Here is a 21,257-nt window from a genome sequence, read left to right on the forward strand (position 1 = left end):
TGGGCAAAACTTCATCAGAGACCTTGTTTGGCTGAATGCAACAGAATAAATCCTAACATTCATCTACACTCATTCTGTATATGTCACAGATGGAAATGCAATATCAATATCAACAGTCCAGGATTTAACTTCCAGTCCAGGCTGTGGAACTCCAGATTCATTCAAGTCTGCAGAGCATGGATTTAGAAGTATCAGAAGGAAAAGCTGCTGTATTCCAAGGCATCGAGTTCCTAAAGCATAAAGGATGAATTTAGCAAAAGGTCAAGGTAAGGGTCGAGTCTGGTTTGATTTAAAATGCTCATGATAGAAAATGTGAGAAAAATAACAAAAATAAAAAAGGAGTTATTATCTTCAGATCTCTGTGTGCTTTTTTCTGCCTCTCCTCATGTGTGTGGGTTTTTGTGTTGGTTTTTCCTTTTCCTTTCATTCTGACTGCTCTGCTATGACTTATTTCTCATTTGCTCCGCCATACAAGGGAGATATTCTGAGGGCTAAAATTCATTAGGCAGTAATTAAAACAATGGAGGAGCCATGTTAATGTAAAACATTTACATTTCTTCTGTAGTTTTCAAGAAATAACTCTTCTGCATCTGTCATCTTTTAGGAAATCTCTCAGAAAGTAACAAGTAGCATCTTTCTTTCCCTTAAGATTCCAGAACTCACAGGAAGCTCAGGCATCTCAGAAAGTTTTTGTTAGTGTCCTGTGCAAAATAATTAAAGTCAGAACCAGTCAGTGGTGATGGAAAGGCTCCTGAGGGGAGGCACAGCCAGTGCTGGGTTTGATCTGTGAGGGTCTGATGGTTGCTCCTCTGCACACAACCAGAGATGACAAAGGACATCTGCACCTCCATGTCATCATCTCAGGAAAGCAAAGCATTGCAGAGGATTGTGTACTGGTAACAAGGGGGGTCTGTTATTGGGGCACAAGGAAATGGAAGAGGGCTGTCTGTCTGGCTGTCTGTCTGGGAAGAGATCTCTTTTCCATGAAGGTGCTTATTCTGGGCTCAGGTGTGGTCCTGTTCTGAAAGGCACTTTTCTATTCTAAAGGCACTTGCAAAACAACCTTTAGAGTGATGTAATTTTGGGACATGAGTGAAGCGTGGCAAAGTGGGGAGAGGAATTACCCAGAGAATTCAAAACAAAAACTTGTGCAAGTGTCTGGGGTAAATATTAAGCTCTCCTAACTAAACCTTGAGGGGATCCCATCCTGTAGTGCATCTGTGCTGACTGCACATCTTGGATTGCCCCTCTGAGGCAGTGACTCCTGCAGGATCCCCAGTGCAGGACAGCAGCTGAGTGTGTTCCCCCCTGGGTCAGCACAGGAGACATTCTGGGTGCAGTTTGCCCTTTGTGAGCCTCCTTCCTACCCTTACCCTGGCAGGAAGGCTGCAGGGAAAGCAGCTTTCACTCTTCCACCCTGCACCCCTGCCCCTCCTCCTCGATGTCCTGGACACTTGCCAGCCTGTGACCAACTGTCCCCAAGAAATATTTGCTTCCTGTTTTTTTTGCTGAGACCTCCAGAGGCCTCGTTTTTCATGAATAAAATATGAGCTGTTCTCCTGGAGCCATGAAGGGAGGAAACCACTGCCAGTGCTTTTTATTGCTGTGGTTGCTGATGCCTCTGGCCTCGCTGACAAGGAGAACAGAGGAGAGAGGAGAGGGTTTAGTCCAGTGACTGTTTGCAGTGTGAGCTGTGCTGCCTGGAGCCAGTACTGAGGAACAGCTGACTTTGTAGTACCTTATTTCAAGCAGTTTGTAACTAAGGAATTAAAACATTTCAGTTTGAACTGAAATTTCTGATGGCTAATGCTTGGTTTTCAGTCTCTTCCCCACCTTTTTTTATTATTTGTCCAGATGAATGTAGAGTTTTACAATCTCTTGTCATAGCTGAATCACACTTTGATTTTTCTGAGTTTCAAGAGTTTATCAAGATTCTTTTGCATTAGCTTAATTTTTCTTGCAGCTCCTCTTGTCTTGGCACTTTATTCAGATTTAATAGACAGGATATGCAAACAATAATATTAAATAACAATGTTTACCCTGTTGGTTACTGTGCTTGAGCTCCTACTTTGAAGACTTAATGAAGTGAAGGGATGTCAAATACTACTTTCTTACCCATACCAAAAGTATTTACTATATGGTTTTTTTCTGGGCTTTAGGAACTATTATCCCCTAAACATCATTTGTCCTGGAGACTTCCAGGCTGCCAAGCAGAGCTTTTCATGTAGGTATTTCTTTTGACTGTTACACTGCTACCAGAGCTGAGATTTGACACTGATTCCCACACCATTTCTGGATCCTCCTTAATAATTCTCCTAAGAGAGTCCCTGAACTCAGTACTCATATCAGCTAAGAACAGGTCAGTTTGGTAGAAATATTTTCATAATTGTTTCCAAGTCTATTCTGAGATTTAGCTTTCCAGTTCTGCATCTATGCTTATTAATGACATTTTGATAGAAACTTTACCTGAATGACTAAAAACCTCTTTCATCCAGCTGGAACATTCACTGGAAAAAAAGATGCTGCCAATATACATGTGGCAAAACTAAACCAGGAAAGTTTGAAATGCCTTGCCCAAGAAGAGAGAGGTTTGGCCTTTATTCCCTGTACTGAGCACATTTGACTTCCTCCTTTAATGACTTAAACAAATACATTTGTGCAGGGTATATGTACATTAATAAGCAAGTCTATAGGCATGTATTTACATGTTTGTACATGCAGGGTGTTTGTGTAGGACACTGTATAGGTTTGATTAAATACAAATTGACCAATAGCTCAGAAAAAGGTCTTACATTTTGAAGAATATTAGTGTTAATCTCTAGACATGAAATGCAGATTCTTCCACTCGTACAATGGATATTATTTGGTTATTTCATTCACTTCTTAAATTAAACAAAGTTGTTCAAGGCATTTGCTCAATATTTCAGTTGTTATTAATGTAAAATATGGTTTATTGCTGCGTTAGAGAAGGACTCTTAGGCAAGGTGCTTCCCAGTTTATACAGTAGGGCTGAATAAACTGTGTTCCTCAAGTCCTCTGTGACTACACTGTTCTTCAGAGACACCCCTTTTTGTCTCATCAGTGAATTCCTATTTTAAAACCTCCTGAAATGCCATGGCATAAGGTGATAGAGGTGCTGAAAGGTCACAAAATGTTCCATATTGTCATTAGGGTGAACATGAGCTGGGCTTGTGCTGTCGCTTTCTCTGCCTTGCAGGGTTGATCTGTTGATGGGTGATACAAACACTGATGCCACCTGCACTGAGTTCTTTCACTGTAGGAGACTTGTTGGAGTGGAATAGAGAAAGGCAGAGCTGCAAACACAATCTTTGTTGTAAAATGCATCTATAGCAGCTTTAAAAATGGGATTGTTTGTAGAGATTATCTGCCAGAAGCTTCACTGGGCTTAACTGTGAGTGGATGGTTTGACCTAATACAACCAGAATACAGCAAAATCCCCCTCATGAACTTCCCTTGTATCAGTGCATTGTAATAATCACAACTGTGCTTAGTAAACCTCATTTCAGAATGGAAATATTACTTATAGAAAATAACCTCAGGGTACAGTGCTACAGCATGTTGTGTGCACACATGCACATCAAGTGAAAGGTGTACAGAGGAACAAGATACACCTCACCTGGTCTAGATTGTAGGTTATAAATCAATTTATTAGAACTGGAATTTTATGGAAATGAATGATTGAAAAGGTAATTGCCAGAAGTAGACTTTATTTCCCCAATACATCAGTCAGTGTAAGCAAGGTATTTGACTTCTTTAGCTGAAAAACAGAGTAGAAAGGAAGAGTATAATTAGAAAATCCTATGCTGCAGCAAAGTGGATCTTTATTGAAGAAATGAAAGGTTTAGAAACCAAAAGCTTGTGCTGTCTCTTAATGACATCCCACTGCACCTCAAAAAATACAGCACAGGGAAAGGCCTGATCCTGATTAGGGAACTGCACCTGCAAGCCACAGCACAGAGTGCACACTTGCTGTGGAGCTGATTAATTGATTTCCTGGAGATTGTTCCTGTAGGTGGAGTTAAACCTGGATTTATGACTTTTGTAAATTTGGGCTGCTATTCCTTGTTGAACTCATCAGGCTGGGAGCACAATGTGCTTCCTAGCACTGGGTGCTTGGATGAAGTTTCATGGCAATGGTGACAAAATCATCTGTCACTGAGACAAGCCCATACAGGCCAGCTGTGGGATGTAGAGATGGAAAGTGATTTTGTAAACTGCTGCTGCAGAGATCAGGGATTCCAGGAGAGATGGGTGGCAGAAATGTGGGTTGTGGAGTTGGGAAGTGATTGCAAAGATCAGGGATTCCAGGAGAGATGGGTGGCAGAAATGTGGGTTGTGGAGTTGGGAAGTGATTGCAAAGATCAGGGATTCCAGGAGAGATGGGTGGCAGAAATGTGGGTTTTGGAATTGGGAAGTGATTGCAAAGATCAGGGATTCCAGGAGAGATGGGTGGCAGCATGTCCTTGCTGAGGCCTTGGCTTTGGCAGGCTCCAGGCACATTTCCTGTGAAAACAAATGGCACAATTGTTGTGGGACAGGTCTTGTTTTGTGTTGGGAATGATGCCTGTCTCCTGCAAGCCCACACTGGTACAGGAGAAGTATTTCACTCTTCTATCTGCTTCTGGGATATAGGCTTACAAGATTTTTCATACACTTGGCACCTCTCAAAACAGCACAGTCCCAAGGCAGCAATGATGGAGTGGATCCAAGGTTCTACTTTCTTTTCATCTGCTGCCCAGATTGACCTGCTTATGTACTTCTAGATCTACCATGGACACAAACTGGCCTTTAAATACAGCAATATGGAGTTTTTTGCAATGTGGGGATAGGGAGAGTGAAACTGCTCTGCAAGTTTGAAGTGCTGTTTACAGGGGTTATCTCTAATATCCTTTTATGTTCCATGAAACAACTTCAGGGCTTCAGTCACATCAGCCCTGTGAAGAAGGATCTGCATGAGCCAGGTATTTTAAGTGGGGAAATTGTTAGACTTCAACTCCCTGACTATTGGGACCTGAAAGTCACAGCAGTGTGTCATTTGCAAGGCAATTCTCTCTGGAAGTGCAATATGGCTTTTTTTTAATGCCCTTGATGTCACAAAACATTAATAATCTCTTAAATCTACCCCACTTGCAAACAAAAAAACCCCAACAAGGTACAATCATTTGTTTGGATTTTGGATTGGTATTTGTAGTCTGCTTAAAAATCACAGCTTTTGGTGTGATACATAGGTGTGAATGCAGGGGGTTTCTCTGCCAAACTTGCCTGGATACAATAGATAAACAAATTTCAGTCTGTTGGGAGGACAGCTGTTTCCATGACATTTTGAGCCCAGTTTGGAAGTATCTTCATCTCTATTCTTAGCATGCTAAATGGGCATTATATGGCTTAATTTATATTTGTGTTCTGCATACCAAAAAGAAGGTTCTATTAATTTCTTATTTCGTTTCTTCAATAAACACCTCAGATAGTAACCTGCTGTTTCTGTTCTGTTACCACAAACATTCTTAGAAGTTTTGCAGAGGATGTGAAATGGAAGGTACAGGTGAATTACTGGAACAGGCCAGATGCCTGTTCAGGCAAACACCCCCTTTGAGAAGCTCACTGTTACCACAGGCTCAAAGAAAAGAGAAACAAACCTCAAGTGTGATATACAACAATCACAGTACCTGTTCAGAGAAGTTTGCTTTTCTTCAAGAGTTGAGTTGTCTCATACTTTTAAATTTTAATTAGAATTACCATTGTTACTGCTGCAATATAACTATGCTAATTACCTTTAATATATTCTGGCATTGAATTCCACAGGATAATTTATCTTAATTGTATTTTCCCACTTGTTAGCTTTATATTTGGGGTTTTTTCACTTATTAACTTCATATTTGTTGTATATTACATTGAGCTCATCTGTCAGTACTTAGGGCTGGAACAGAGAAGGCAGCATTAGCATTTTAATGTGTGCCTTCCATATTCATTCTGATGAGTTAAAGCACTTTACAGATCAGGTTAGTATCATTGTTTCTCTTTTGCTGTTGTGAAAGCAGTTGTTGACATGGAGGGAGTTTCCATTTTACACCAGCAGTAAAACCAAAAAATGGATTAGGATCCAATTCTCATGTGTTGCTGTACAGTGCTCTACAGAACATCACACTGGCTGCATTTTGACAGTGATTCTTTCTTACTGGAACATATGTAGTTCATGTAGTGCAATTAATACAATTAAATTGACAGGAAACTGAAGAAGTGTGTGCACGTTCCTGGATCTGGGTTATATCACAGCATTTGACAGCCAAAATCCATGTTATAAAGGATTTTCTGTAATAAACATTCTAAAATGAAAATGAGCACCTGGCAAAAGATCAAGCTTTCTCAGCCTTTCTACATCTGTTTTAGTAAGGCTGGGGTTTTTGGGAGTCAAGGCTGCCCTTAGCTCCTGGCAATCCCTGCAGCAATATCCAGTTGGTGAGCGAGGTCATTTGGGGCATCTTGCTACTCTCCTGTCACAGGACATAATATTTCTCCACAAAGAAATGACCTCCTTTTATAAACCTTTTAATAATATTTCTGCATTAAAAAATAACCTCTTTTTTATAACCCTTTTCTTTAAACCTTTTAGCATCTTACTGAGAACTGACAGCAGGGATCAGGGGATGGTTCTGCAGTGCTCTCCTGGTGACAGGATAACAGCCTATTCCATCAGTACTGAGACATGGTGTGCTGAGGGTTTGGGCTGGGTATTTATGCTCTGCCCATTACTGTGGGCAATATATTTTTATTTATTTATTTATTCATGCTCTGCCTGATACCGAGGTTTTTAAATTAGGTCAGACATGGTCTTTGGTTGAAACCTCTCCTTAATTAAAAATATCCGTTTTTTGGCAGGAAGCAGAGGGCAGTTAGTTGTACTGTTAACAGCTTCCTACCTTTTCCAGACTCCTCCTGCCTTACACAGGAAAATTGCTACTATTCCATATCTCACCTACAGCTCTGGCAGAGCTCTTATTGTGAGATTTACATCACACCCACTACACAAACCTGTTTGGGACCAGCTGGCTGCTTTAGTGACTGGGAATCAGTGGACTGGAGGTGATCCTGCATGGGACTGTGGGCCTTCATGCTCCAATTTTTCTCATCTGCAAGTTGTTACAAAGATTGTTCCTTGTGTGCCTCGGGATCTTCTGAAAAAAGCATTCCCTATGTTAAATTACAGTGTCAGAGCCTTTTTAAGGATGGTTTTGCTTTTCTGGTGAATTAAAGGCTGAGAAACTGAACTGGATGCTTCAGTGCCCACAGCCACAGCAGCAATCCAAACCATGTCCAGGCACTGCCTGCTGATGACATTTTAAAATCCTGGCTTAAATGACAGAATTGAAGCCTCATTTCCCTCCCCTTCCCCATTAAACACAGCTTTGGTTGTAGGTACTGAAATATTTTTTGAAGTCTTGGACAGAGATAGGAAACTTTTTCATACTGGCTCCTGTCCCTCAGCTTTGATCCTCTAACATGCTCCAGTTCATGAAAAGGAAACAGGATTCTCCTGCCTCTCACAGTACATTCTGTAGCTCTGCTAGAAAACATCTGGTGCTTCTTTTGGGTTTAAAACAGTCTTTGTGGCAAGGCCCAAACAACATGGAAATAAACAGCTTTTTTCTTTTTTCTCACAAAGTACAGGCTGGCTCCAGTTTGTTACAGAACTTGAGGCTGAGAATTTGATGAGGATTTTGTACAGAATTTGACAAGGTCAGAGAACACAATAAATCTTGACACCCCTGGTGACAACAAGAAGAGCTATATAGAGGGGAATAATTTTTTGACATCTAATGAAAAATATTGATCTAGAAGGAATTTTGATTTGCAATGCACTGAGACTGAGCTTGGACAGTTTTCAGGCATGCCCGTGATCCTTTGACAACTGGGAAAATGCAGAGTTGCCCCATTATGGTGGATCTTTGTCTCCCTGCTTTTTGGAGGACACATGGAACTATACAGGGAATTATCAGAGGTTTATAAAACAGGCTATGGTTCCCCTAATAAATAGACTGTAGGAACCACACTGGGAGCCCTAAGGCTGGCTTTCTTCTCTGGATTAAATGTATATAAAGAGAAGTGCAGGAGCTGGATGAAGAACATGATAATGCCCAGGATCTGGTTACCTGGATTCTGTGTATTAGAGGGCCCCTTGAACAATAAACTTATCCCTCTCAAATTTGATTCCAAGCCTACAAAATAAGGTGGTTTTTGCTCACCTTTGAGGTCAGGAGGCTTGCAAGTCTCTTTAATCTCTAGGGCAGCCCAGGTAAGTGCAATTGGCAGTTGCCCTGATCTTTGAAAATGAACTAAGTAAAGGACAGTGTGCTCTTTAGTCTTGATTTAGACAAGCAACAAGGTTTAGGGCCTTTAGGGCAATGATGGAGTGGTTCCAACAAGGTTCTACTTTCTTTTCATCTGCTGCCCAGATTGATCTGCTTATGTACTTCTAGATCTACCAGTGACAAAATCTGGTCTTTACATATAGCAATATGGGGTTTTTTTTGCAATGTGGAGATAGGGAAAACAAACATAACAGGGAAAATAAATATGTGGTACTGTGCTGGAATGGTTTGTTCACTACTTAACCTCTGTTTTTTTGCTGTGTTGTTCCCTGCCACCCATGAATAAGATGTTATGCTCATTACTGCCAAATCTCCCTTCAGTCTCTCCATGCTCTGATCCTCCTGGATTGCTTTTTTTCAGTAATGCTTAGTTGTAGATGTTTGACTCTGAAATGCAGATGTCAACCAACACATTTCTGTTTCAGCTGAATGAACAGCTATGTTCACAGATATTATTTCTTCTCTCTATGACTCATTTACTTCATCTGTAAAGAGGAGCTTCATCCTCAGATGAAAGACTGACAATAATCTACTGACTTAATAAAAGAGCTATTCCAAGTTCTCCACTGCCAGTGTGAACTTGCATAGGGTATTTGGACAAACACAGAATTTCAGAAGGCCTCCACTTAATGGATGCTGAATTTCTCTGAACAGCCACTTGCCTTTGGGCTCATGGGCAGGAAACATGAAAATGGCAGTATTTCTTCAATTGTGCAGCATGATCCATCTTGTTGTTTTATTTTTGTGTGAAGTGCTGTCCCACATTCCTTGGAATCACTGCTACTGCAGCAAGGTAGTTTACTTTCAAAATGTGGAACAACAGGAACTAGGCTGTGTTAATCATTAAATTATACTGGTGGTGGGAGTTTAAGTAACAGCTAATGCACTAATTTCAGTATAGGAAACACACTAAAAAAGCAGTAAGAGCTCCTCTTGATCTTCATAATTAATGAGAACTGCCATGATCCTTCAACATATTTCTACCCACACTTCCTTTTATGTTGAGAAATAGACAGGAACTCACAGAAGTCAGCTGTAGAAAGCCTTTCCCAAAGCACTTTCCAGCACACTGCACAAGCCATGTGTGTTCCCCTAAAGGGTCCTGGAGCCAGACCTTGCCCATGTGAATCCTGGCCAAAAGTCTCATTTCTTCCAGTGAAACAGAACAAAGTGAGGCCTCCAGACAAGAGTGCACCCAGCACACACCTCTGAGCTGTGTGTACCCAAATAAGAACCATCAGCTGTGCTGAGTGTTCCTGGAAGGGAGATGAGTGGGATTCTCATCACTTAACTTTAAACATCTCATTTGGCTAGTTCTCAAATATCTCTGTAATTCATGGATGGAGGAGAGCATCATTAGAGAGCAATTCATCCATTTTAGGTGCCTGCAGTACCATAAGGGGAATTCTACCCCAATGCCTGTTTCTCTGCACTCATTATATAGAAAGCCTAGACAGCTGGTTTGGATATAAATGTCTGAAGATGAGAGGTTTCTCTCACCTATCTAGACACAACAGAATCTGCTGGATATTAGAGGCCTTGTGGTGGCTCTGGGTCAGATAAATACCTGAAATCATGCTGCCACTTGGCTGAGTCATTGCAACCATGCAAGATCTTAATTTTCATTTAAAGACTGTTTATAAGAAGTTTCTGAACTTTAGTCTTGGCCTAGAATGAGTAAGGCCTAAAGCAGCCACTGATCCTCAAGATAAGAAGGTCTTTCAGCAGCTCTGTAATCAAAGGAAAAAAACAGCTTTTCTTCAGATCACTGCTTTAATCTTGTTCCTCCCACCAGTGCTGGAATTTTGTGTTCTGCCCCCAGATGCAGAAGGCTCTTTATAGTGTCAGCCTGACTGAACAGTAGGAGCTGAGGCTGTCATTGCAGCTGCACCTTTGAGGTGCTGGAAATCACAGAACTGAAAGTTGACAGTAATGAACTTGTGCAATATTTTCAAATACAGTTTCTGCCACCACTCAGTTCCCACAATACAGAGGCAGGGATTTCTAGGCCTGTGGTAGGGAAAAGAATGAAGGGATTCAATTCATGACCCTTGTTGGCACCTGGGGTCTTGGTGCCACCCCTTCATGTGGCCTTTATGTGAACTGTCATCTTTCAAATGTTGCTGTCTTTGGGGAACAAGTGAAGGATTGGGGCATTAGGGTGGGCATTGCTATGTGACAAGTTGAGTGTCTCATCAGCTCTTTGCAGAGAAGTGCTTTATCTCTGATGCTGGTGAATAAAATGGAAAGGTACTTCAACATTTTGGCTGTCTTTATTTAAACACTATAGATAACAGCAAAACACAAAATATTTGCTCTTTTTGTTTCCCTAGATGCAGGCATGAGTATTCCCTTGGTTTTTATGTTACATTGTCTGTGTGATGCTTCTGTTTGTCAGAGTAATTTAAAAGAAAACAGCAGTGAAATTTTTTAGAGATCCCAACAGCTAATGCAAATACTTGTCAAATCCCAGTAATGGATCAGTCAAGTGGAGACAGTTTTGCCTATCTGTGAGAAGCCACTTTTCAAAACAAGATATATATCATATCATAGAAAACAAGAGGGTAGTAGAGAGTATTATCAGGCAAATGTGATAGCCCAGAGATGTCAGATTACATACCAGCTCTCTACACATAATGGTTTAATTAAAGTCATTATTCTGCTCACCTGTGTAAAATTAACAAGTCCACACATCTCCATAGGCTGAAACTTAAGTGTCTCCTGTGCTCTCCCATGTCTGGGACATCAGTGAGGGGTTCTTTGCCTGCACATAAGCCCCTGTGAATAAAGAAAGGGTAATTGGGAAATAGTAGTGTCTGTGGGGTGATGGCATTTCAACATTTATAGTCATCCTGAAGCTTTGTGACAAGCAGGTACAATACAAGCTGAGGGACAGCTTTGTGGGAGAGCACTTGATAGAAGACACAAATTCAAGTCTACAGGCACTTCAGCCACATCACTGCTGGAAATTCCCCAGAGAAAGTTTAGCAGAGAGGCAGATTTGTCAAAATGATTCAAGGAAATGACTGCAAGAGCTGTGAAACTTTTTTCTAGCTTCATTGGGCTTGATAAAAGAAGGGAAGGGCAAGAGGGGCTTGATTCTCCTCCCAGAGCCACATACTTTTTGCAGGCAAAATATAACCCCAGACCTGCTGACCTTCGTTGTCATGTAGAACAGGGCTGTAATTTAAACATTTATGTAGAAGTTATTTGTATTGATAACAAATTAGTGTATATAAAATCAAGCATAAAATTTTACAATTGATCAAAAATGAGGTTTAACTTTGAAGCAATTCCTAATTTGAAATCCTACCCCAAAGCACCTGAAAATATTAAAGAGGAATTTTTTTTTCAGAACTTCTTTAAATTTATACTCCTCCTTACCAAATGCATATAATGCTTCTTGTTAGTCTCACAAAGGGAGGTCACCATCATTGCTCTGCCACCTTTTGGATAAGGAAAGAGACTTGGACCTAAGGATAGGGACTGAGTGAGCTGGCAAATCAGGGGTGGAGCTGGATGGAGAAGTGAGAAGTCCTGTTGGAGCCCAAGCCTGATTCAATAGGCACCTTCTCATCTTACTCTTCTCCTGGTGCCATACTGTCTCCCTAGGCAACTACAGATTGGAGAGGAGACAAAAATTCTTGTATACAGTCTGTAAAGCAATGACTTGAGCTTGGATGTAGGAAAATGTCAGGGAAATACAGTAACTAGCAGTTGAAGCAGAGGCGTTGAAGTCAGGTGCTTCAGGTTCTATTTTTGGCTTGGACCAACCATTTCCCTTCTGACTTTGGCTTCCTCCCTGCAAGATGAAAAATGAGGATGCCTACAGCTGCCTCCTGGGACTGGATCATCTTGCTAAAGCCAGGACTGTCAAATCTCATATTCTGGGTGATGCTCAGTTGACCTCAGCTCCATTCTTCTCTGCTTTGCTGCCTGCACCTCCTTCCTTTCTATCTCTGCTTTTTTTGGGCTCCCACAGGCAAATCAGAGCAACGTCACAGCCACAAATCTGGGGATTGCTGTTGGGTGGGAGCCTCCTCTCTTTCTGCATACCCTGGGGCCTCCCACCACAGCATCTGATGTGCAAAATATCCTGGGCTGCCCCTTGGGTGATGTGGGTGTCTGCAGAGGTAATGAAGTACACTGAGCAGAGTTGTGGCCCTTGTGCAAAGCACTTCCACTCCTGTCTAAATTAGGGATGCAGTTTGAGGGCACAGGCACCAGACAGGTGCTGGAATATGTACAGGGAAAGGCAGCAGAGCTGCAAAGGGTCTGGCACAGAGGTCTGATGAGGAGTGGCTGAGGGAGCTGGGGGTGCTCCTCTTCCTGGAGAAAAGGAGGCTCAGGGGGGACCTTCTCACTCCCCACAACTCCCTGACAGGAAGGAGCAGCCAGGTGGAGGTCAGGCTCTGCTCCCAGGGAGCAAGGGACAGGACAAGAGAAAACAGCCTCTAGTAGCACCAGAGGAGGTTTGGATTGGACACTGTGGAAAATTTCCTGATCAAAAGGGTTGTCCAGCCCTGGCAAAGGCTGCCTAGGGCAGTGGTGGAGTCACAATCCCTGGAGGGATTTAACAGATGTGCAGAATTAGCACCTGGAGATACGGAGCAGTGGTGGCCTTGTCAGTGCTGGGGACTCCATGAGCTTAAAGGGGTTTTCCAACCTAAATGATTGTATAGCCCTGCTCCCTTGTATCTCCGTGCAATGTCAGCCCAGGCACGGCTCTGGGAGGGAGCAGCAGGAACTGGTGAAGGCCAAGTGATGGTCACCACCTCAGCCCGGCCATCCTTGCTTTGAATCAACGAGTTTCCAAGCTGCAGGTGTGTTCTCTTTGCTGCGTTCCCCGTTAAATCTAATTAGGCTAATTAGGAGGTCTCCCCCTTTTTTTATGGGAAATATCTCTTGCCCTTCCCTTCTTTAATCAATCAAAATCGCTACCACCTAAATTCAGGTGTGCCCAGTTTCCAAAGCTGCAGGTGTGTTCTCTTTGCTGCTTTCCCCGTTAAATCCCGGATAATTAGGGGTCTCACCTTTTTTTTTTTTTTTTTTACGGGAAGCACCTCCTGCCCTTCCCTTCTTGTATCAATCAAAATCGCTACCACCTAAATTCAGGTGCGCCTGGAGAGCTCCTCCTTCCCAGAGCCCCATCCCAGTGCCTCGGGGAGGGAGGCGGCGGCTCCAGCGAGCAGAAGGCGATTTTTACGATTATTCCTGATTTTAGAGCAGGAGCGCTCGGAGCTGCGGGCAGCCAGGAGGAGCCTCGGCGCTGCCTTTCCACCCTCCCACCCCATTCCGGGAGGCGCCAGGGCCCGGCAACCAGGAGGATTTCGGCGCGGGGCGGCCCCGGACCGGCCCCTTTGTTCGTGTGGGCCCGGCAGAGCGGCGGTGCCGGCCCCGCATCCTCCTCCGCCCCCGCTGCCCGAGCCGCCGCCCAGCTCCCTCCTCCTCCTCCCGGCTCCGGCTCCGGGCTCGGCCGCGCAGGGAGTGGCAGGGCGGCTGCCGGCCGGGCTCGCATCCTGCGGCGGCTCCGAGCCCCCTGCCCCGCAGCAGGGCGGCACAGGGTAAGGGCGACAGCGGGAGGGACGGCACAACAAAGGGATGGAGGGATGGATGGAGAGGGTGCGGGAGGAGCCCGGGCAGCGGGGATGCGCCGCTCGGTACCGATGGGCGGCATTGTCCTTGGGCTGGGGAAGGCACCGAGCATCCCCGGCAGCCCGGCTGGCTCCTCGGCACGGCGGGAGGGCTGCGGGAGGGGTGCGGGCCTGCCGGGGGTGCGCACCCTCAGAGCCCCGGGCCTGCCGTGAGCGCACCCTCAGAGCCCCGGGCGGGTGCGGGGTGCGCTCCCCGCTCCTGGGGCACCGGAACGGCGCCTTGGAGCCGCCTGATGCCATGGAGACCGAGGTGGGAGTGGGTGTCAGCATCCACGGCTCGGCGCCCAGCGAGTTTTGGGTTTGGAACGGGAGGAAATTTGTCTTTTGTCTGTGGGAGGCTTGGCTGCTTGCTGGGCTCAGTGTCCTCGCTCGGTTTTTCTTGTTTAACGATCCAGATATGACATTAAGCACATCCTGCAGGATCTGATGTGGGTTTTTGTCTGGTGCAAGATGTGCCTCTGAGGAAGGCCCAGGTTGAGCTGCTGACATTGGCACGAGCAGCCAGGCAGGTGAAGGAGGGCTCTGCCCCTTGCATCTCCCGACACCGAGCAGCAAAGGGAGTTGGGGGCAGCATCCAGGGATGCAGGCAGAGGCAGGAGTTGTTATCTCCACAGCACCCACAGAGGCTGCAGCGGCGTTTTGGAAGCGCTGGGAGACAAAGCACTGTGTCAGCACCGAGTGTTATTTGCTGCTCTGTTGAGCATCAGTCTCACAGGCCTACAAACCTTGTCTCAGAAACTCATCCTGCTGGAATGGATGTCAACTTTTACCCGTCCATCCATTCCTGCTGGCTAGAAGTGTTTCCTTGAGGGTGACTTGCAACTCAAGAACTGGTCTGCGTGTGGACAGATATCTGGGGTGCCTGGCTAGGCTTGTTGGCCTCAGCCTCTGCCCAGCTGCTGGTCAGAGCATTCCTGTCCCCATCAGTGCTCTGAGAGAGCCCCATCAATCAGCACAGGTCTGTCATTGTTGGTGTGGCGATGCTTTTGAACATTGTGCAGCTCCTGATTTTACAGCTGGGTCTGCGATACAGCATTTTAAGAAATTACCTGCCTGCTGTTAGAGCCTGCCAGGGATTAGGAAGGAGGGAGTCTGCATCAAACAGCTGTGTTCTCATGAAAGTTGTCACTGCCTACCAGAAATCTCTGGGAGTACAGGACTTCAAAGGCTCAGCTCTGAGACATGGCACAAGTGACAACGTTAGCACCAGGCACTGCAGCACAGCAGGGAGAAGCTGTGCTGGAGCCTGTCTGTCGTCTCAGGAGCAGAGATGTGGGGCTGCCTCCAGTTAAGGGAAACCTCATGTGTTTTCTCAGGAGATGCTCTTAGAATCAGTATGGATGGGATTATCTGCTGAGGCCAAGGGTTGGTATGGGCTCCTCGAGCCTTGGAGGCTGCCATAATCTACAAGCAGTTCCTGGTGTGTTTCCTCTTTATCCCCACTTGTGCTTTTTGGTTTGGCAGAAGAAGTGATGGAGAACCCAGAGAGGGTTTCTGGTACCAAGGGATGTGGCTCTGTAAGGACATCCAGGTTAATTCTTTATTGTTGTGTTATTGGGTGGTTAAAATGGGTCAAGGTGTGTGTTCCACCTCCTGATTGAGGCTGTTGATTTTATCTATCAAAATGCTGCCTCTGTCCATGAAACTTGGGGAAATTTTTTTTTTCTTTTTTTGAGAGGGTGTTTTATAATTCTGGTGAGGACAGGAGACAATATATAAAGCCCAGGTACCCCAGGTACCTGATGTTGGTACCACTTTGCAGAGAGTACAATGCATGGCAAGGTTTAGATGCTTTTAAAGCTCTGGGAAAGGCCAGGTATGGGTAGCTAGACCTGGATGTGACTTGTTGCCAGCCTGTGTTAGACACTGGCGTGCACTTATCTATAGAGATATCTACAGATATTTATGGAGAGATCTATTTTTTTCATGGATGCCTTTTATAAATACCTTGTGATTCTTTCCCTCCCCATCTCCCAAGGGCTCAAGAAAGACCAAGGAAGTTGCTGACATGGGTTGAGAGCACTATTTTTTTCTTCTCTTGCTGACTTAAATGCCCCCAGTAATCAGTCTCTGGCTGTTATTCTTTTATCACTGTTCTTGTGGTGTTTAGGGTAGAATTTCAGGTCTTGTTGGTCAGGGAGAGCACCTTGGATGATGGTCCTGGTGATGTCAGACTCCAGCATGACTTGGGCTTTGTTTTACTGGTCAGTTTTGTAAAACAACCACATTAAGTTGCTGAATGAAGATGAACTGTCCATGCTCACTCCAGAATTCCAGGTTAGAGTAAGGAATTGGGCTTGGTGTTTTTTGTGCCCTGTTTTCTCCATGTGGGTCCTCCCTATCTCATCCACGTGGAAGCTCTTTCTCCGTGGCTGACACCGATGGGGACACACAGAATTCTCAGTGTGCCACTGTACAAAGTCTCTTTCTGCAGCACCCCCGTGCTCTTGGAGCCTTTCCCTGCTCTGCTGAGAGCAGCCTGTGTGCTCTGAGCACTGGTGATGCTGAACAGGACAAAGCAAATGCACTTCCCTCATAGCTGCATTTAATTTCTTGTTTTTATATGGTTGTGCAGTAGCTCTTGTTGTGGAAAAATGACTTCTGTGCATGTGACTGATACTTTCTGCTATTCTTGAAAAAAAGATCCTGTAGGAACCCCTTTTAAACAAAACTTACAGCAAACTACAATGTTTCTGCATCAGACTTTTTGGAAATCATTCCCATACACTGGTACAGTTTTTATTATCCCATTTTAAATAAGTGAAGCTGTCTATAAAACAGCCATGGCTGGCTCAGATGCAGCATAAGCAAAGAAAGATGTGTGAAGAAATAAAGCCAACTTTTTCATATTTTTGTTGCCTTTTTTTTTTTTTTACTTCAGAATGATGGAATTAAATATGATGCTGACTTGAACTGGCACTGAAATTAAGTGATATTTTCATTTCAGTTATTAATTTCTATTGAGCTAATGTTTCATCACCTGCATAGTTGCAGAGGAATGTGGCACAGACTGGCAAAATTCCATGTTGCAGTTTCTGAGCCTGTCATGGAGTCTCCATGTCTGCTAAAGCACAAAGGGAATCTAAACTTTGGTTTATTTTGAGAGTTTATGCTCTGAATCCTGCTGTTGAATCCCTTGATAATTCCATTTGTGCCTGTGAAAGCCGAATGATTATTTTTGAAAATATTTATACTTTGTGTCTACAAAATAAACACTTCAGAAGGACTTCCCAAGTGCTTTGATGGGTTAGATATTCAGGGAAATAGTGGTGCCATCTCTGCCACTGTTTTTACAGAAGTCTTGAGCAAAATAATTTCTTTCCATCTGTTCCTCCCAGGTCCAAAAAGGGTGGTGTAATTCTGACCTCCTTTGTGGTTTGTGAATGAAATGCTCTGGGGATATTGGGTATGTGGATCTTGGAACTTTTAAATCCCTTTCTGCTCCTTATAAATCCCTCTCCTGTGCTTTTACACATGCTTCATTTAAAAAGGTAATGCAAATTAAATTGTATTGCCTGTGCCAGAGCTCTTGGTCAAAATTAATTCTATTTTATTTTACTGAATAACTTGCATAGTGTAGTAAAGATCACGTGGATATTGGTTACACTGGGAAGATTTCACAGGAACTTCAAGAAATCATCTGATCCATCTGTCTGTTCCAGATTGGATCTGTCTTCACCTGTCAGTCAAGGCAGAGGTTTGAAGATTTTTATTTTTAAAGACTAACATAGCAATGCAGGGATTTGCACAGCCTCTCTGGGCAGTCTGGCTCAGTGTGAAGTGTTTTCTGTCGTGTTTTCCCCTTTGTTTTGTTGTTGTCATTGTCACTTTGCCTATCTGCCTGTGTCTGTACTAAGTTTCACTGACAAAAAGCAACACAATTTCTTTTGCAGCATGAACTTCTTTAGCAGCACATCCTCTGCTGGGGCAGGGGAGGTTTCCAGCCTGAGGCACCACTCCTCACATAGTCACTGATAAAGGATTTCTCATTTTCTGTTCTTCTTCTTCCTTTGGCGTATTCCTCCCCTCTTTCCCTGTTGCATCACGCTCTGACCACTCCTGTGTCCTGTAATTGGTACTGGAAACTCCTCAGCAGCCTGACAGGCACAAAAAGCAGCTGCCTGTTGAAACCAACAGCATTTCCCATCCTTTGTGGACACTCACATTGATGACCTGCAGGTGCCTCCCCTGGATGCAGGGACTGTCCTGGCTGCAGAACAAACCTCCCTAGAAAAAGAGGCCTCTCCAGTTGTGTTTAATGAGCTTTGTAGCCTCATATTTGTTGTTGTATATTGTGTCCTGTGCTACCTCTGTGGCTCCCAGCAGCATGAAGCTGGCCCTGGTGAATCAAGCCTCCTCCTTGGCTATATTTAACATTTAGCTATTTGTTTTATAACTGAAATCCTTACTATGCAAATTGGAGCAGGTCAGTCTGCAACCTTGCATAAGTGCCTTTTTATTTTTTCTTTTTTTTTTTCTCCCCTCTGGACTCTTGTTTCCCAGCTGGTAAGTTTGGCATGTTGAGCTGATCCACCAGCCATCCCTAATGGAGATTTAATGATGGGCAGTATGGCACAAAAATGCAGGTTTGTGTGGAAATGCTGCTGAGACAGAGGATGCCTGCTGGAGGAAGGATGTTTTGCCTTTCATTGTTCATCTTTTACCTGTCTGTTTATGTGGCCTTTTACTGGGGCCCCTCTAGTAGCTTTTTGAACTTGCAGAGTCTCATCCATAGGAAAACTTTGTTTAGATGTGTACATATATTTATGTATATTTCTAGTAAATACTGGCAATATCAATGCCTCCTGCAGGCTTAATCTTGATGTCTCTGAAGCATCTGCAAGCACTATTTCTTTTCTTATCTCTGAATCTCCCCAAAGCTGCTGGGAAGGTGTAGGAGCAGTTCCAGCACACTGACATGGAAATGTCAAAGTTAAATGGTACTTTTTGGTGATCATATGATTCGGGTTTATGGAGTGCTGTGATGCACTGTGCCTCAGGGTGCCAGCAGCTTTGATTGCCATTGTTAGGAGTGACAACTCAGTTTTTGCTCTTGCTTTTTGGCTGAAACGTGACCAGTTTGAGTTAGAGATGTTGTGCCACTGCTGTGCATTGTGATGTAGGGAGGCTGCTGTTGTAAGGGCACCGTGCTTGCTTGGCTAGGTGAGATTATATCTGATCTCTGCACAAATCCTGATGGTGGCTTTGCCTGCACTAGTGGTACAGGAGCAGCCTGTTTCTGTGGGAAGTGAGGGAGCAGCCAGGGCCACGTGGTGACTCTGGAGCTCCAGCTGGAACAGGTAGTGCTATGGTGCTCCAGGAGTAGGGTGGGCTGCTCCATCTGTCCTGCCTACCTGCTTGCAGGCTGAGTGCAAGCTCTTATCTCCAGAGATATGAACAATTCAATCTCATTTTTAGCACTGATCTGTCTGTGCAGACCCTTTCCTTTTGGCTGTTGGCATCGACACGTCACAGACTGCTGTGTGTGCTCCTCAGTGGCATGGCAGTGTCTGGACAGAGCTGCTGGTTGAAGCCACCAGAAATGGAGCACCCCAGCTCCTGCTGCCTCTCTGCTGCTCTGGGAGGAGGCTGGCATTGACAGCCTGGCCCAGATGGGGCAACATCTCCTGTTCCTGCCAGCCCTGCAGGTCCTGTGGGGTGGGCATGTTGGGTCTGCACACCTGCTGTGCAATCTGACTGCAAAGGGTGGGGATTTATCTTCTCCCTCCCTAAAACTGCAGTCCCAACCTCCCCATGCATTTCACCCTAGGGAGCCATCCTGTGCTGCTCAGTGCCCAGAGGCTGAGCTGGGATCTTGCCTCTTTCCATGTGGTGCAATCCACAGTAAACGTTGGATTTTGCAAGGCAGGGTGTGAGGAAAAAGGATCCGTGTGGCAGGAGGAGATCACATTTCAAATTGGATCCTATCTGTCAGTATTATAACTTGCCAAAACTATGATTTTGGTCATTGATAGGGATGTAATTTGAATATGACAGGGGTGTAATTTGAATGAGATATGTTCCTTCTTGTGCTTTAAGGTCCATGAGCTATCCACACTCCTTTTGTGTGAGGAGTATGACATGAATGAGGTTACAGGTGGTTAATTAAGAAACTCCATGATTAACACAAAATGACTGAAAGCAAGTTCTCCAGATTACTGTTCTCCTTGTCTGCACCACTGGCTGTGGTGGGAGCTGTGTGGGTATGTCAGTGTCAGTGAGGGTTAGCAGTGTTTGTACAGAAAGCAGCAATTGATGCACACAGCCCAGGGGTCATCTGCTGAACAGGAAGGCTGAGTTTGGGCTGGTGAATCAGCAGGGAGGAGGAGGAGGGTGCTGCTGGGAACAGTGGTGTCCAGCATTGCTCTGTTCCATCAGCACAGCAAGCAGGATGCTTGTGTGGGGACAGGGGATGGGGCTTGCATTTGTTGTCCCACAGGGAGAGGGGGTTTGGTGACCTCAGCTCTTTCAGGAGGTGGTACCAGTGGTGTAACCCCCTGCTCTGCCCCTCAGCTGGCAGATTGGCACTGTTACCATCCCTCAGTGTGCAGCCAGGGCATCAGTGACCCCTGGGGCAGAGGGAAGCAGGAGTCCTGCCTGTCAGTGCTGGATCTTAGCTATGGGTCACTAGAGATTGGATCTTTAGAGGTCCCTTCCAACCCAACTGGTTCTACCATAGTCTGTATTTACTTTTTAGCTTCCCTACTGCTTTATCTTAACACCCAGAGTGTGAAGATGGGTTAATTATTCTTTAAACTTTTGGGAGCAGTTTGAAGGGATGAGATTCTGTCAGCTCCCAGTATTTGGCATAAAGTTTGTCCCTGGCCTGGTGAGGTTGCCTGGGATGCAGCCTGCACAGGCTGAGTTCAAGTGAGGAGGCTTGGAGCAGTCAGCTGAGATGACTCAGAACTGGTGAGGACTCCTCCAAGGAGAGCATTGCTTGCTCACAGTGGCACAGAGAAGGCAGAGCAAGGGCAGGGCTCTGCTGGGAGCTGGGCACAAGGGGAGGGGGTCAGAGCTGTGCAAAGGGCACAGGTGGGCAGAAGGCTGGCTTGGATAAATTGGGGCTGACATTGGGGCTTTCCTGGGCAGCAAAGGCTGATAAAGGAATGAACTATCTTGTACAGTGGTTTCAGAACTCTTGGGAAGGGGCTGCAGCAGGGGGCAGGGTTTGTATTCCTATCCTGCATCCCTGCCTGAGCTTTTGGCAGCTGTG

At 44.9% G+C, this 21,257-nt stretch overlaps 1 protein-coding gene across 5 annotated transcripts in view; it reads left to right on the plus strand.

Moving 5' to 3' along the window:
• The window catches only part of CLIP2 (CAP-Gly domain containing linker protein 2), a 98,975-nt gene continuing 77,718 nt past the window's right edge, over positions 1-21,257 (plus strand). For 2 of the 5 annotated variants that reach the window (XM_071448122.1, XM_071448123.1), the window contains exon 1: positions 13,650-13,951. The gene's annotated coding sequence lies outside the window, so the exon portion shown is untranslated. Of the gene's footprint in view, positions 267-13,616; positions 13,952-21,257 lie in introns of those variants that run through there. The other 3 variants (XM_071448121.1, XR_011682435.1, XM_071448120.1) reach the window with 3 other exon arrangements.

This window comes from Agelaius tricolor, unplaced genomic scaffold, assembly GCF_023055355.1.
Source record: "Agelaius tricolor isolate 1412-34295 unplaced genomic scaffold, bAgeTri1.0.p SCAF_25, whole genome shotgun sequence".
NCBI classification, from domain to species: domain Eukaryota; kingdom Metazoa; phylum Chordata; class Aves; order Passeriformes; family Icteridae; genus Agelaius; species Agelaius tricolor.